The 17,500-nt window shown below is 37.1% G+C and overlaps 1 protein-coding gene across 2 annotated transcripts in view; it reads left to right on the top strand.

Moving 5' to 3' along the window:
• Window positions 1–10,076: 10,076 nt before the first annotated feature.
• The window catches only part of kank3 (KN motif and ankyrin repeat domains 3), a 31,461-nt gene continuing 24,037 nt past the window's right edge, over window positions 10,077–17,500 (top strand). For both annotated transcript variants that reach the window (XM_029429387.1, XM_029429385.1), the window contains exon 1: window positions 10,077–10,131. The gene's annotated coding sequence lies outside the window, so the exon portion shown is untranslated. The remainder of the gene's footprint in view (window positions 10,132–17,500) is intronic.

Raw genomic sequence — 17,500 nt, 5'->3', positions numbered from 1 at the left:
TGTGCTCCTTACAAGTGGTCAAATCAGTTAGTGCAGCTTTAATTTGATGATCCACTAAAATAAACTTGTTTGAGCAAGAAATACTCAACCTCTGTAGACTTACAAAATAAAGTGTGTTGCTTAGTTTGCTCCATTAACTGAAAATATTTAAAAATCAAATTAAGACACTAAACACTTTTCAATGGCAGGAAATCTAGTGAGTCAACTTAAGTCAAGGATTTTAAATGATTGTTGTGTCTGATACACTTTGTTTAAAACTTCCTCCTACATACTTAAAATTCTGATTAAATATATTCCCGTTCAAGTTGGCCTTGAATTCAATATGAGAGTATGTCAAGGTTCAAATGTGGATGTTGATTGCAGTGATCTCCTTGAATATGTTTTATGCATTTAAATGATTATAACATTTGACTTGAGTGAGGTGAATGGCACTTATCTGATAAAATGATAATATTGTCCCTGAACATCAGACTCCTTGCAGTTGTCTGCAGATTCTAAATCTCAACACATCACTCCAACATTATAAGGACGTCAAGAGAGTTTTCATCCTCCAACACATCCAGAAACATTCCTGAACCCCGAGGGCCCTTTAACTTTGCAGATTACAACAACACAACATGTTCAATCAGATCTGCACATGTACAGCACACGAGCTTCCACACCTAGGGGAGGGGTGATGGGCGGGGGTAGTCTGTGTTTTCAGGCACCAGTGGGTTAGTGTGTGAAAGGTGAGGGTGTAGTCACGTGCCTGGTATGTTGCATCAGCCTCTCACAGAAAGAAAATATCCCTTTAACTCTGTTTAGGATCAGACATGCTCAGCTGGAGGGCGAGGGAGCCCAGAGAAACAAAAACATCCAGCAGAGCTGCAGCTGTACTGGGAATTATTTTTAACTTTTGTCCTTCATTTTCAACCTTTAGTGATTGCGAGGTCATTATCAGATAACTTAAAACAACAACAGTCAATTCACAGAAACACCAGATGATAAAAAAAAGTCATCAACAGAAAACCTAAAATGAGTGAAACAGAGACAGATCATATATTACAGATTTAACAGACCAAACTTTGATTATTGTCAGATATTGTTGAAACTGTCCTGCCTCAGTATGTGATTTTCTTCAAACTGTTTCACTAAGAGCTTGTAATGAGATTTAATGTGGCTAAAATCAACTTTTGCTTGTATAACAAGTGACTTCATGTCCATTGATCCCATTTTAATGTGTTCTTATTATTAGTTATTAATAGTTGTTGCATTGTTTCCACTAGTTTAATTCATCTCAACTAAAATAGATTCTAGTGTTGCATGAAACAGAATTTGATATCAACGTGTTGATTTTATTATTTTATTGAGTGTATTTGCATAAACATGATTATTGATTGATTTTGTAAGGGGATATATACACTTTCTTTTACTTACCAGTGTTGGCAGGCACAATTAATGTAGTTTATAGGAGTATTTTGACATATTATCATCTAACTAATGCCAATAAAGCAAATGAGCGTATTTTCTAAAATGTCGGACTCTCCCTTTTAATCAAATTTAGCTTTAAAATAGTAAGAAAACTTTTTTAGTTTCTTGACTTTTGTCGCAGTTATGTAATTCCAGTCAGTGAGATATCAAATGTTCCATTCATATATTTTCAAACAAAGGACACAATCACAGAAATGCTACAAAGAAAATTCTTTAAACGTACAATATGTATTTTTCTGCCACTAGGAGGCTCTCAATAAAAATCTTTTAAAGACAGCGTAGCGGATCATGGGAGTTTGTCATTGCGGTCAGCTTCTCCAGGTTAGGATTCCTTCAGTGTTCAGCATTTCAGTTTTTACCGGGAGCTGAACAATGCAGTTTCACGTTAGAGATCAGTGTTTCCCTGGTGGACACAGGACAGAAGGGCTGTGAGCTAAAGGCTACATTTGTTCATCTTGTTTCTCTGAAACTTTCAGATCCAGACGTCTGATGACTAAAATCCTTCATCCGGTTAAAAGATATAGTTAAAAACCACCAAGATTAAAAAGTCAATTTATGAAAACTTCTGGCAGACGTCGCAACGCAGACGCATGCTCAAAAACATTAATGCGGAAATGTTACCTTTAATGTTTCGTACTTTTATTTATTTATATTTTCAAACAGTTAATATAAGTTTTGGAAAACAGTCTTCAGTCCTGGCTAGTCTTCTTCTTTTCTTTTTTTCTAAGGGAGGCAGTTCAGTTCACTTGGCAGAAAAGAAAAGTGTGTGAAAGGTAACTCGTGTCCAGCCCCATATGTTGATGTCATGGTGGATTTATAAAAAGCAGCTGTTATTTACAATTCTCTGTTGATTCTCTGTTCATTCACTTGCATCACACTGACCTTTTACCCAGTTTCCCCTCCCACAGAGTCTGTATCCTGGTCTTCCCGCTCGTTTTGAGACCTGTAGCTTTTTTTCTTCTTTTTTTTTTTACAATCCGACAGCTTGCACTTTAACCTAGAAAGCAGTTTCGTCTCCCCGAGGCATCTACTCCCTGATCAAAGAGAGTAACTGAGGTGAAGGCATGTAAGTCAGACTTGGGCTTTGTAAATACCTTTCCTGGTTTTGTGAGTGAGTTAATGAGGTTTTTATGGCTACTGTGAAGCACTGAATGTATAGTTTTATAGTGATTAAATCAGCACCTGTAGCAGAACATCAAGTAGAAGTGTGCAGCATGGGCCCAGGAAAAATTCATAACATTTTGGAGCTGGTCCAAAATCACCAACACTGTCTCCTACACAATTACATTCCCATACAATTAAACTGCATTCTTTATTATGTTTCGAGGGAAACATATTTTCCCCTGGATTACAGTCCCAGGTTTTAAACACGTGGATAACGTTGTAAACTGGAACAAAACAAAAAGGCAACAAAACTACTTGGTTATGTTTAGTAAAAGATCATGGTTTGGCTTAAATTAAGTACATTTACGGACATACATTTTTAAAAGTCAATGCTGACTTTTGTTTTCACACGGGACACGAAAAGCGACCTTCTGCGTTAAAGTCCCCGACATCATCCATACACGGACTTCAACTGACTTTGAATAGAAACGTATTTGTGATCCAAAACATACGTAATCTGGTTTTGTTGTATGGGAACCTAATTTTTAGAAGATCAGGCTTTTAGTTAACATTGTGAGATTGGGGATTGGGCATTGGCAGAGGTCTGCACTCGCCAAGTGCTTCTAGTTTATTCCGTTTTTTAGCAAATGTAGCATTGTGCTTGTAATGAAGCTTAACAAAGGCACTTCGATTGCGACACATCTCCTGGAAGACATTCATAGTAGGCTATTGCACTCAGTTGTAAACATGAAAAGTTGCTTTTGAACTGAGAAGAAAATGGCACGTGACAGAATCTAAAACCTTGCCAACTTCCTCACCTCTGCACAGCTGACTAATCGCGGCATCACGTGGGCGTAAATATCGGAATAACACTTCCGGAAAGTTACAAAAGTTGTCGAATGCAGTGTTCCCAGTCATGACCGCCGAAAGGTGTGTGCAGGGAGAAGTAGGCCCTTCAGCTGAAGCACCTCGACACGTTTAGTCTTGTTTAACTTGAGCCGTTATTAGACAGGTTCTGTTAATACCCAATAGACAGCTGGAATGTGTGCTTTTGTTCCTCTATCAAACAAACTGACACCAGAAGTTATGTTTTACATGACACCTCCCGGCGTGATGACATACCTAAACTTTATGTGATTCTCGACCCTTACCTTTGTCCACCATGTCACAAAAACAAATAATTGTTGTGTTTGCATTACTAAAATGACATTTATACCTTTAAAAAAAGGAGGCAGGTTCCTAATTTAAACAATAATTGTGCACCTGACAATTTGTCTAAACTCATCTTTAAACTTTCTCAGCATCTTGTTGGATGAATAACTCACCGACCTCTGCTCCATTTTTGAAAATAAAACCCCGGTTGACCTTTTTTGTCGCGGTATTAACCTCTGCTTGAGTCCAGATATTGACTCACATGGGGCTTCACTGGTTCACTGCACCCACTGTCACATTACTTAACGCTCTGCTCGGCCGTGACCTCTACTGCAAAGGGATCAAATCACTTCTCTTACACAGTTCACCTTTTACACAGAAAATGGGAGGAAAGCCAGAGGCGGGTGAAAGTGAAAAGAGAACTTGATGAATGATTTATATTTAATCACATGTGTTATTATTATGCTAAAATTAGTTTTATCCATCACAATTTGAAAAAAAACCTCTGGAAGAATATTTAAACAATAAAGAGACGCTAAAAGGATTTTCTGAAACCAAACTTGGTTAAAACAAACATTTTATTTAAATATTTTATTGAATTTTCATTCCAACATTACCTGGTCGCGCCAAGACTAGTTTTTAGTTGTGGGAGTTCGACATGTGCTGTTACATCCATCAGCCCGTGTTTATGAGATGGTGGAACATAATCAGTTGTGTAGTCATAAACAATTCTCCTCGGCTCCTGGAGCTCTTGAAGCTGTAGTAGCCTGATGCATATTGACGAGTAACTAAACAGATCAATTGCTAACGGACATTTCTGATCTTTGTAAACACACTTTAGTTGTATTACAATGTGCAATGAAATCAAATTTTACATTAAACTTGGATGAACGTCCAATGTATTGGCTGAAAGCCCCCTAATATACATTTTGTATTAATTAATCTGTGCTTCATGCGGAACACAACAATAAATTAATCGTCAGGCAATTGATCCACAGCTATTTTGATTATCAATTAATTTGTTAAAAGGCCAGTGTGTAGTTTGTAGGGGGATCAACAGTATAAGCCCTTCATATCTACAAAGGGAGCGTGTCCTCTTCCACAGAGTCCACCATGTTGCACCGCCATGTTGCACCGCCATGTTGCACCGCCATGTTGCACCGCCATGTTGCACCGCCATGTTGCATCGCCATGTTGCTACAGTAGCTCAGAACAGACAAACCAAACACTGGTGCTAGTGAGCATTTTGTGTTTTTACATTGACTGACGGCCACCGTAGTTCTCTATGCCAATTGTAAAACTGCGGTAACGCCAGACTTAATCGATAATGAAAATAATCGTTCGCCCTACTTTTATGACCTCTTAAACTTGTTTTTGTGAAGCCAAACAAGGAGCTCCTCCTCGGAGGTTTGCAACTGATGCAAATGTGTTTATGACCTCTTCCTGTTTTGACTCACACAGACTCTCCTTGAGGCCCGAAGTAAAGAAAACATGTTTTGCTGCCAACGTCTCTGGACTTTGATCCACACTCAGACAACGTGACGGACAGGTATCCTCCTATCTCCATCCTGTCCGTGCCACTCGCTGCTCAGCGGGGAAATTGCTTTTTGTTCTGATAAAGAGCGGCTTGTGTTTGGTCTCCAACTCTGTTTTTCCTCTCCGGTCGCCCACTGTGTACAAAGGTTTCTGAATACTTACAGAATACAGAATGATGGAGGTGAAGGGTTATAGACCTGCAAGTAAAGGTATAAGATGTCACCTGTGAGCTGAGAGTACTGTAATTAATAAGAGAGCAACACATGGATGTCATTACTATATGACTTTTTAATTACTATTAAAGTAATAAAACACATTTTAATGTCGTGTTTGACACTAGTTTTTGTTGTTAAGTCTTACTGTGATGTTAGATGTGTGCATCATTTTCACTTATGTCATTTTCTCACGTCATTTACAGATTGTGTACTGCAGGAAGATTAGCTATCGTTGCTAATGTGGATCTAAATAAACAATTAACAATAATTCTAGTTTCTGTGATACAAGTTTTCAATAAATCATTCTATTTAAAGCTGCAGTAATCACATTTTTTTGTATTAACGATGGATCAAATTACCAATTGCAAATTATATTTGATGGCTAATTACATATAATGTGTTAGCAAATAAAGAGTTATAACAAAATTCTGTAGTAGCCCTCAGCTTTACAGTCATTTCTGAATTTTCTACCAGTAACTCTATTGTTTTGGTTTGCTCTTACTTATTACTTATTACTACTTACTACTTACTACTTACTACTTACTACTTACTACTGTACGCTACTGCTGTATGAACTGTTCTGCCAGGAGCTGGTGGAGATAAAAACAGAGGTGTTTATATGGCCAAAAGCACGACTTTAAACTAAAATTAATGGTGCTGTGTTAAATGTGTAATTAGGCGTCTGGCTGTTACCATAATGACATTTAATGTTTACAGGTTGTTTTGCTGCCCCCTAGTGGCCAAACAACTAAATCAAACGCTGCATTAATGTTCCTCCTTGTGCATTAAAATCACATCCATCTTCCTTGAGCTGCTCGTTCTCTTTTGGCTCAGTTTTAGCAAGAATTCCTTAATAAATATACTGAGTAATTTCCAATTAAATAATCTAAAATGTTGCCAGATTTCAATCCTGTTTAAACATGTCGTGTGGAGTTAAAACGGAGCGGTCAGAGTGATTATTTCCTGACTTTTGTCAGTGTTTCACTCTTGAATAAAAACTATCTCACTCATGGAAGTAATGACTCACACTGATCGTGACCTTGCCAGTTCTCCATTACGGCAGGCGGCCCTTTTTTCCTCTGATGAGTTGAACTGCGTTTTCAGCTTCCTTTGGTGCATTTGGAGGAAAAAGTATGATGTTCATTACCAGAAAGGTTTATAATGTGATAAGAGAAGAACACTTCAGGATTTATATTAGTGGAGTCCTATAATTGATCTGTGGCAACGTTGAATAACAATAACTTTACTACCTCAATGTACGCAAAACGTTTCTTATCAAAATCTCGAGTACTATGTACTGCAGCTGCTCTTACAAAGTACATGTGCATGTAGTATGCATACAATTGGGAGATACTATTTTGTCAATACATGGCGCCCTGACTTTGACTCTCTTGCTCATATAGGCCTATCCGCTCTGCAAAGGATTGTGGGTCAAAAATAGCCAGAAATGCTACAGGATGCAGTCGGACATCTTGATATTTTTGGCATTGGGCATTTGACATACTAAAACTTTTTCTGGAATACTAAATAGTGATGTAGTATGTTACGTCACAAAAAGGGACAATACATTGAAAGGCTAAATAGGGTAAATCCAAGCAAGCAAATGGCTGTTGAATATAATGTCTTTATGATGAATTAACTCTTTAAGGTTCAAGGTTCAGCTTTATTGTCATGGATTTGCACAATAAAATGCAGTTGTGCCCCCTCCATGCTAAACACAGAGAACATGTACAAACAATTATTCAAATATTTTAAATTAGAATAGAAAAAAACAATACAAAACAATACAATAGAACAAACTAAAGAAGATATACAGTTTATACCGTATATATACACATACACATAAAAAGATGTTTCTGTTGCTTTGAGTAGCTAACAGAAGTAGAAGAGACGATTAGTTTTCATATCATACCACTTCTTCCTTATTTTGTCCAGTGAATTACTAATTTAAACTAAATCTAAATAAACTAAACTTATTAAATTACAATAATATAACTGTCGATGTATTTATAATGCATGTTTTTAAAGGTTTTCAGTTGCAGTAAGGTGGGGTTTAGCTGACAGCAGTAAAATACAGTTTTCGAAGGATGAGGATGTGTTCGTGTCTCTTGGGTCTCATTTAATTCACAGAGAGAGTAACTCTCTGGACCGGAAGTCAGGCTGACTCTCTGGACCGGAAGTCAGGCTGACCCGTTGCTTCCAACTAACTGCAGCTTCCTGCAGACTGCTACACGTTTGTCAGGGTTACTGTAGGGGTACTATCAGTGGGCAAACAAGCTTAAGAGCATTTAAAAGTGGCATGAAAACTGAGACAGAATTTAAAACATTTACTTACTGTAGGTAAAAATACAATTCTATAATACAAGGTAAAATTCAAACCTTCCCCAGTAAAAGTACAGAGGTATTAGTAGCAGAATGTACTTAAGTCTTAATTTGTTTCTTACTACCTGTACAAGAGAGGAATAATAACCACTAATGATATGTTTAAATAATAATTGACTTGTGGTTTATTATTCTAATCTGTTAATACAATTATGAAAAAAAAATCTAAAACATTCTTACACACAACATGTGTTCATTATTTGCATTTAAAGATAAACAAACTCTAAATATGTCATAAAAAGTAGTAAAAAGCCATAGTATAATATTTCATAAAAGGTCATAGTATAGTATGTCATAAAAAAGTCATAAATAGTGAAAAAATAAAATAAGTTATAGGTATGTCATTAAAAAGTTGTAGTATAGCATGTCAAAGAAAGTAAAAAAAGTAATAGAATAGCATGTCATATGTCTTAAAATGTCATAAAAAGTCTCGGTATAGTACAGTATAGTACAATAAAAGTCATATTAGACTACCAAAGTATTTGACAGTAAAATATACTCAAAGTATTTAAGTAAAAGTAGGCAACTTGTTGGGTAGAATAATCCCAGAGAGTTATAGAACTATTACAAGTAAGTACCTCACAATTGTGCTTAAGTATCGTAGGCTTGATGAAGTTTAGGTGCACTGACTGCCTTCAATCTGAAAGACAACAGCGTCCTCAGCTGCTGGTGCTAGATAATGCAGTTTCTGAGGCTTTATTACGGTATGGCTCAGCTGTTTATTTGCATATAAACTAATATAGTTGTGTCTGTAAGTTAACTGTGACTAACATGGTCTGAAACATAAAAAGAAAATGGTAAGAGCACTAGTTGACTTTGATATGATATACGACTGGTACAATCACATTGATATTAGATAATCATACTCTAAACTATGTGCTGAAAAACAGAAGAAAATAGGACTTATAAAACAAGATAGTTGGAATAAGAAATATCTAGTTTGTTCTGACATTACTTCTTGGAAAAACGCTGTAATATATGGGTGGATCGACATTTTGACTTCGGCCATGAACTAATGAAGCATTTTGTCACTTTGGCGCCGTTTGACTGAACTGACGTACAGCCCCGCCCCTCTGTCCACACCAGCCAGGCTCTCAATCTCCTTCCTCATTGGAAGATTCAGCTGTCTGTCATTGAATCATCAGCGACAAATTTAAGAAAGCTGAGTCAAAATCAACAGTCAGACCGGAAATGACCAATCATAGATTATTCTGCCTTCAAAATTAAGTCACAGAATTGAAAAACACTCTAAACTATTATCCGGTTAAATATGAAAAACACTTGTATGGTCCTTGATATGGAAGATATGTACTTTAATAAGCATATGTATACATAGTGAGAGGTCCCAACATTTTTATACATATATAAACAAAGTAGGAGCAAAACAGTAGATGAGACAACTCACTGATTTTGTTACAGGAAAGTTGTGTACTGCACACAATTAAGCTACATTAACCTTACAATCTCCACTGACCTTTTTAAACCAACAAGTAAAAATTAGCAGTCTGCAGCTGAAGAGATGCAATTTATTCTTTTATTTTTTAGTGTATATAAGTAGATTAAAAAAAAACATAGGTGTAATGTATAAGCAACAATGACTAACACTTAATTATAAACAAATACAAATAATGTAAACATTTTTTAGAATGTGTAAAGTACTAGATTACTTTATACACATGAAGTGGGTGGTTATGTACAGTGTATCAGCTTTATTGACCAGCTATGAGTACACATAGAAGGAATTTGAGGAGTTTTTTGGTTGCTGTTTCAAAAGTATTAATTCATTTGTTATTTTTATTTGGAATTAGCTTTGCCAAACAAATATAGTGAAGTAAAAAGTACATTATTAGCTTCTAAAATTAAGTGGAGTAGAAGTATGAAGTAACATAAAAAGAAAATACTCATGTAAAATACAAGTACCTCAAAAGAAGTAAAATAATAATTTAATGAATGCAGTCTACTTAGTTACATCCCTGAAATGAGCCCAAACATGTCTATATACAGTACAGCGTGCAGTATTTACATGTTGATGTATTCAAATATTAGATTTCATATCTACAACCCCCCTACCCTAAAAAAAACAAACAAAACGAAACGAACAGAAGACAATGATTGTTGTTTTATTTTGAAATTCAAAACCGGAAAAGGTATTTTACATGTTTCGTAACTTGACACCAGTCAGAAGGGTAGGAGTTTTTTTTTCTTCTCCTCCCAAACTTTTCTTACCTTCTCCGAAAGTCATGACAAGTCTCAGTGAGACTGGAGCCAGAAGGTAAGAAACAGCCCGAGGGATCGATTAACACACATGATGCTGATACTTATTGATTATCTGATTATTGCATGACTGATCGACTCGTGCAGCTTCGTGTGTATTAGTTATCAGCTGCCTCAAAGTGTTACGGGGAATTATTGATCACAACTAATGTTATTGTCTCTGCAACGCCTCTAGAAGAGACCTTAAAAGCTTTATTCAATTATTGTTAACTGCTGTAAATATGTGTTTTTGATGCTATTGTATTACGTTTAGTGTCATACACTTGTGTTTATAATCCTATTGGGCTTTATGTGTGTTAAACTTCCATGAATCTCGCCAAATCCTGAGACTTACAGTTTCTATCTTTAATGTCGTATACGTCTATTTAGGCTTTTACAGCCCTAAATAGTGACAAGACGTTGTCACATCTATTATTATTATTATTTTTCAATTTGTTATGAATTTTCTAAATGTATAATATTAAGTACTTATTTTTGACGCTACATACCTCTCACACATATTAAGTAGGCCTATTACTTTTTTCACCATTTTGTTTTTAAGGGATCACAGCAACCAAAGGTCCTTTTCTTTACTTGAAATGTGTGTTGACTGTCTAAAAACTGGTGTTTTGGGGCGTCATAGTCTAAATTGAAACATACATTGTGATTAATTAATTTCAGATATTGATATTCTAAACAGATTTGGACATTGTGTGCTCTTTAATCTATATTGATCTTTAAAGCAGATTTAGACACATTGTGCTTTGTGTGATGTACTTATGTCATCTTTTAAAAAGCATCTCAAACTCCAGTTATCTTTTAGTTTGTTCCTTTATCTTCCTCCCTCCTGTTTTCTTTCTCCCGTAAAGTACTTCCTATTTGGATGCTTCAGAAATAAAGTTTGTTTGTAGATGTAAAGCAGAAATATCTCCCAGATACTGTTGTTGTGGGTGAGGCTGTTACATGGGATGGAAATCCCCCCTCCACCTCCTCTATGTCAGACGTGTTGAACCTCTCCCCCCTCCTCACCCTGTTATTACGCCGTGCATCATCTCAGCCTCCTCAATTTTCCAGGGCTGAGTTTTTAAACTGTGGTGTTGAATGACATCACAATCACAGTGACAATTCAAACAGTAAACCGTGATTAAGTATCATAAAAGCAACAATACAGAAAGAAATCCACCATAGTAGAGGCAGAAACCTCAGAGTAAAATATGGTCACTTGTCTTCTCTTGGGGTTGTGGAACAGGATTCTGGGAAATGCAGGAAATACAAAAGTAGAGCCACTAGTTTTAATAACATGACATATTGACGGTGTAAGAAGATCTCAGGGCGGCTTGTTGGTTGTTTACAGTCGTTTACAATCTGATCTTTCCCTCACTTTAGCCAAGTGTTAGTTTCCTAACGTCAAAGCAGCTATAATCTATATTGTTATGATAACAACATATCAAATGACTCCCCTCGGCTTTACACCAAATTCACACTGAGCAGTGGTGAAGTGCGGCCTGCAGCGAGCTGCCGCGCAATGTCTATGGAAAGCTACAGCTAGCTGATTCTGTGGCTAAGTGCGGCCAAACAAAAGTTGGGAATAGTTTAACTTTTTGCGACAAAGTGCGGCAAGAGAGTACTGACAGCCAATCAGTAAACAGGTTCCTGTGACTCCTGTGACATGTTGACCTATGTTAGAAAGAATTTCTTCCCGCTTGAAACATAGTAACCCGCCCCCTGGCCACAGAAAAACGTAAGTATTGCGTGCTCCCAGGTGTGAATTTGGAGTTTTGAGTTCCAGCTGTTTGTTTAGCTATCCGGCCCTCAACTTTTCTGATTTGGTAAACTTTCGCTGCTCTCATAGCGTCGTTTTGTGACCACAGCTGGCAGCTGTTTTCAGTGAAAAAGCGAACAGCAGACAGGCACAGTTAGCGACTAGCTGGTGGGGCTGGTGGAGCAATTAGGCAGCTAAAGAGCAAATATCTAGATCACATTTTGCTGAATTATTCAACATCATTGTTATTTCTGACGGTTTTGTTAAAAGGAAGCTGCACATTATGATTTTTAACTACAAGTTTGAGCGTCCAGTTTGATGATGAAGATGATGATGATTGCTGCTACTGGTTGGGAATGCGCTTCTGCCTCAAGCAATGCAGTTTATGTTTCTTATTTATGAGTAAGGTTACATGAGTTGATAGAAACCACAAAGAAAGGTGGGAATCTATTATCTGGTTTGGGAATAATAATGTGAAGCATGTGGAACAAACTGATTGTATAAAAGGCCACAAAGAAACAATGAATGTTTATTTACTTCAGTTAGGAATGTCAGGACCCGGCGGACGTTTTGTTGAACTTTCACGTAAGCGTCTTCTTGTGAAATGAAATAGAAATGAAAGCAGGTGTTTAAATATGCAGTTATAATTGGCTGCTGTCAACTGTAATTTGTCATATTTAGATGAATGTTGTTTATTAATGTTTTTGAAAAATGTAACAAAGACAAAGACATTTCCCAAATTGATAACCACGAGACAATCTGCTGTACGAGGATGAGATGAGCGACTTTCTGACGCTCTCTCAGGGGAAACTTTTATTTCTGCAACAGGACTCTGGGGTTTGGCTTACTGCCGTCGCCTCAAAAATAGATTCACTGTAAGTTTAGTTGGAGGTGTCAGGAGGTCATTCTGATACTTCGGATATTCCTCTCCTGCTCCTGTTTTTATTTTCTACACACTGTTCCCAATTCATGTTTTCTCACCTTTTTACACCTAAGAACAGAAGGAGGACAGTTTATAAAAATAAAACCAGAATTAAATTTGGATGTTTGCTTATACTTAGAAGTTGGATAAAATGCATGCCGTCGTATTTTTAGCTCTATTACGAGTGGCTTTAATTTTAGCAGACTGTGAGTTACTCGGTGCACTGCAGCAACATGATGAACGAAGATAACGGTTGACTCTCCAGCGTTACACTGACGGTACAGTCAAAAAATAAATAGCCTTTTTTTTTATAGATAGATAGATAGACAGATAGATAGATACTTAGATAGATCGGTGGGTTTGCAATCTAAAAGAACCCCTTGCTGCTGCGTTCTCAAGCAATTTCGCGCAGTCTCATTCACCGTCTTTGTTTACACTTTAAATTCATTAACAACAAGGTTGTCTTTGTTTTTGTCTACATTATTATCTCCTGTCCTGTGAACGCCACCTCTCTGTGAAGACAGACAGACCTCTGGTTGCATTTCCATCCTTTTGAGTCAAATCTTTAGGTTGGAGGGCTCACAAGCGCAGATCTTTTCCTTTTTCCTCTTTGGTCTCCGCAGACAAGCCAAGCTTTTAAACATGAATTTACTGACCTCACCTTACTGCAGCTTTCGAGCAGTTTATTCCTACGTCCATGCAAAGTACCATTAAGTTGAATTTCTTAGTGCATCTTTAAATCTAAAATGTTGGCAAGTTGTTTCAGAAACAGGTTAGAAAATGAAACAGTTTGCATATCATACGCGTTTTAAAGGCTCATCAGTCGCCAAAACACTGCAGACGATCGTAAAACTCATCGCGACGGCAACTATTTCCTCTTTTGTCACAACAATCATGAAGAACACAATAGAAACACAGTACTCATGTTACAAAGTAATCTTCCATGAATGTGTGTTTCCATGTATTTGAACGTCTCACAGCATTTAACGGATGACTTTGTTTTGCTGACGTTGGCAAACCCACAGCTTTGCCAGCAGTGGTAGAAAGTAACTTAGCACATTTACTCAAGTACTTTACTAAAATACAATTGAAGTACTTGTATTTTACTTGAGTATTTCCATTTCATGCTAGTTTATACTTTTACTCCACTACATTTCAGGAAGTAAGTATTTTGTCATTTCTATTCCACTACATCTATCAAACAGTTTAAGTTAGGCGTACTAGTTACTTCTGCAATGAGTTAAAATGATCTCCATGTTGATAAACTACAACAGTAAAATGCTGTTTACACACGAATGCGTCAGTAATAATAATCATAACAATATAATAACATAATAATAAATAACGCTCACAGGATCAACTTTTTTGCGTACCTTTTACTTTTAATACTTTTAAGTACATTCAGCTGATATTACTTTTGTATTTTTATTTAAGTTTTTGAATGCAGGACTTTTTCGATTGCGGTTCTGAACACGTCTTCCACCACTGGTTGCTGGACTGGCCTCATTGAAATAATTGAGAGTGCTGCATTTATTTCCAGGCAGAGCAAAAGTCAAAGAGCCATTTGTTTATCAAAGCTGATTGAAATCACAACAATAATTCTCTTTTGTGAAAGTCTGTGGTTTGTTTACCTTTTTAAAGTTCAAACTTCTTCTTCTTTTTCTCAGGCAACAATTAGGTTTAAGTGTCGGGGCTGCGTGAAACCTGATAGCAGCAGGTTTTTTATCATAATTAGCAGGCATCCAGGCTTTGAAAAAGGAAGTGACAACTTTCAGCTTCATGCCAGATCCTCTGATTGGAGTGACTTTCCAAACTGTCCTTGAAAGAAGAAGCTCTTCAGAAGTTTAGTGTGTTTGAGAGAAGCAGCTGCGAGTTTTCTACACGTCTCTAGATTTCTGTAGCAGAGACCATGTACAATTATTTTAAAACAACGGCTCCAGAGTTGCCTTCAAGCTGGACAGGAAGTACAGAGTAATTACAATACAAGACAAATGTACACAGCAGAAGATAAATAGGCATTACACAAATATTTAACAATACAAAGACAAAAAACAAACAAAGACAGTTGTGTCGTCTTAGTTCTTTGTTGCTGGTAGACAGTTTGATACTCGCAGGAGTTTTTAATAATGTCATTTGCCTCGTTAGTCTCGAGATTGTGATGTTTGAAACTCAAAACTATTTAGGTATATTTTTGAAAACATTTCTGCCGATTGAGTTTGAATTTAATTTGTAATTTAACTTAATAATGTTGAATTTAGCTTATTTTCATCATGAAGTCCTTCTTCTTGGCATTTTGAATAAATTCAATCAGCTGTGATTTCTCCTTTTGACGTTACTATAATTCTGTCAAGCTATTATACTTGAACAGACTCTTTGAGTGAAATGAGTAACTGGAAAACTTCATTATCTTGGGGAAAAAAATATAGATATTTCAGTTGTGATCGTTAGAAAATAAGGTTTGATTGTTTGAGAGCTAACTTGTGATGAGGACTGAATGAGCATCTCAGAATCACATACATTATATCTTGTGATAATACGGGTGAGGGGTGACAGGAGGAAAACGGATGTTTGTGATCTAAAGATAACAGACCACGCTTGAGTTCTGTAGTTTAATTTACTGATTAAAAGTGAACCAAAGGTCGTCTCTGAATAGATCTACTGTCAACTCCCGCCTGAGGCTCTGGACTTCTTATCTTAAACTTTGAAACAGTGCAAAATCATGAATACTTTAGTAAAGAATTAAAAGGTTATTTAAGGAGAGGGCTGCCGATATTCTTTCCGACTTCCCTACCAAACCCCCACTGGTTCCTACTTTTTTAGAAAACAACAGTAAACAATATATTAATAAACACATTTATATAGATATGAATGGTGATAACATGGCAAAAACGTCACACCCACAAAGTATGGTTAACGAGATGGGCTCCATGTTTCAAGAGGGGTCGGGTGGAGGAAATGTGCCCTCCCTACACTGTAGCCTAATTAATGGGAAACACTGGATTAGCCTTGGAGAGAACTGTGCAAGTTTTCCTTTTTGTATAAAGCAGCAAAAAGGTTGTAGCATAACGTGTTTTAGTTAATTTGGCATCATTGCACTTCCTGCGATGTGACACATCGCAATTTCAATGCTGAAACGATATATTGTGCAGCTCTAATTCAAACAGGAGTAAAGACTTAGTTTCTTTAGGACTATTTTTAAGGGTTCTCAACATAGACTCCTTTATTACCGTGTGCATACTGGTTGATGTTAGGAAGTTACAGGTCATAATTCCCTTTCTAATATTTATTTTATGTTGCCGATAAACACAAAACATGTCCTTCAAACAACTGTATTTATTAATGTTCAAGTTTCTCGCCATAAAATACGTTTTACTATATTACATTCGAACACATCATGATCACATTAAAATGTTGCTTTGCCCAATACTAATTTTTGTTGAGCAGAACTTGAACTCATCATCATGTAACTCAATGGCACCTCTGTAAACGTCAGCTGTTGGCACCGTTATTTACCAAGCGGGACTGTGCTGCCAACCGGCTGCTAACAGCTAATGACAACCAGCCCCCTCTTTCTGCCGATTTCAACACAAATGTATTCATCACAATGTAGCATATTCAAGGACAAATAGGATACAGCTCCTGGATGCCGCGGGAAGATCTCTGTTGGTCCCAAACTCATTTTCTACATCCCCCCCGGGACAACGGGTTGCCGTTTGTCTGGAGCCCCCCGGTAACCTAAGGTACTATAGAAAAAAATATTTTTTGCGTCGGCCTATTACCGAAGTATCGGTTCTCAAGACGACCCTAATACGGAATATCACAAGATTTGTCAGTGAGCCTCTATCACTGAGGTCCAATCAGACGCTCCTCCCTCTGCTATCTCCACTGCCTGAGAAACACCAAATAATAAAACACAAGGCTAAAAAATACCCACGCTAACTCAAGTACTTGTGCAGAGTTTGGGAAAAAGGCACTAATAAAACTGTGTGGTCAGATCAGGGTGGGAAAACGCCAAACCCTGCTGGATTTTGGTTCATCTGGTGGATTTGTTTACTCCACCAGACACTGATCATAACTTCTAGGTTGTGATAGTTGACCCTAAAAGGTTTTTTGGCTGGTAAAATGGTGAAAGTGGCAGACTGGTTTGACTCTTGTGTCTTGAGCACCAAAAAAAGATCAGACTCTCGCTCCGCCTGAACTGACCACTGCTCTCTGTCGAAGAACCAAAACCATGGCTACTTTTGAAAAACACATCCTGTGATGCCTGAAACCCTTTGAATCCAATTTTTCATTTTTGGATCAAACAATGAAAGTTTTTGTGTGCTAAAGAGAGAGACGTTTAGTTTGCGGTTGTACTCAAACTTTCTCTGACGCCGTCTTGAGATTTTTAAACTGATTCCTGAGAGCGAGGCTTTGAACTCAGTTTTCCAGTACAGTGATCACCTCTGTTCACTGGCTCATAATGGAAGAAATGTTGTTTAACACTGTGGAAAAGCACTTCTGCCCTATGAAGTCACATAAAGAGGCATGTTCAGTTCCCAACGGCAAGATGAAAACAAACTGTTATATGCTATTTTCCTTTTTATATTCCAGTCTGTCTTTTAAATTGTTTCCATCTAATTCTTATGCGATGTTGCCTTTTTATCCCTCGTTTCTCGTATTGTATACTTTTCCATTGCTTTCATGGATATCGGTCATTATGTA

Source organism: Cottoperca gobio, chromosome 4, assembly GCF_900634415.1.
Source record: "Cottoperca gobio chromosome 4, fCotGob3.1, whole genome shotgun sequence".
Taxonomy (NCBI): domain Eukaryota; kingdom Metazoa; phylum Chordata; class Actinopteri; order Perciformes; family Bovichtidae; genus Cottoperca; species Cottoperca gobio.
Note: the sequence above shows the minus strand (reverse complement) of the source record. Positions and strands in the feature narration are given on the sequence as shown.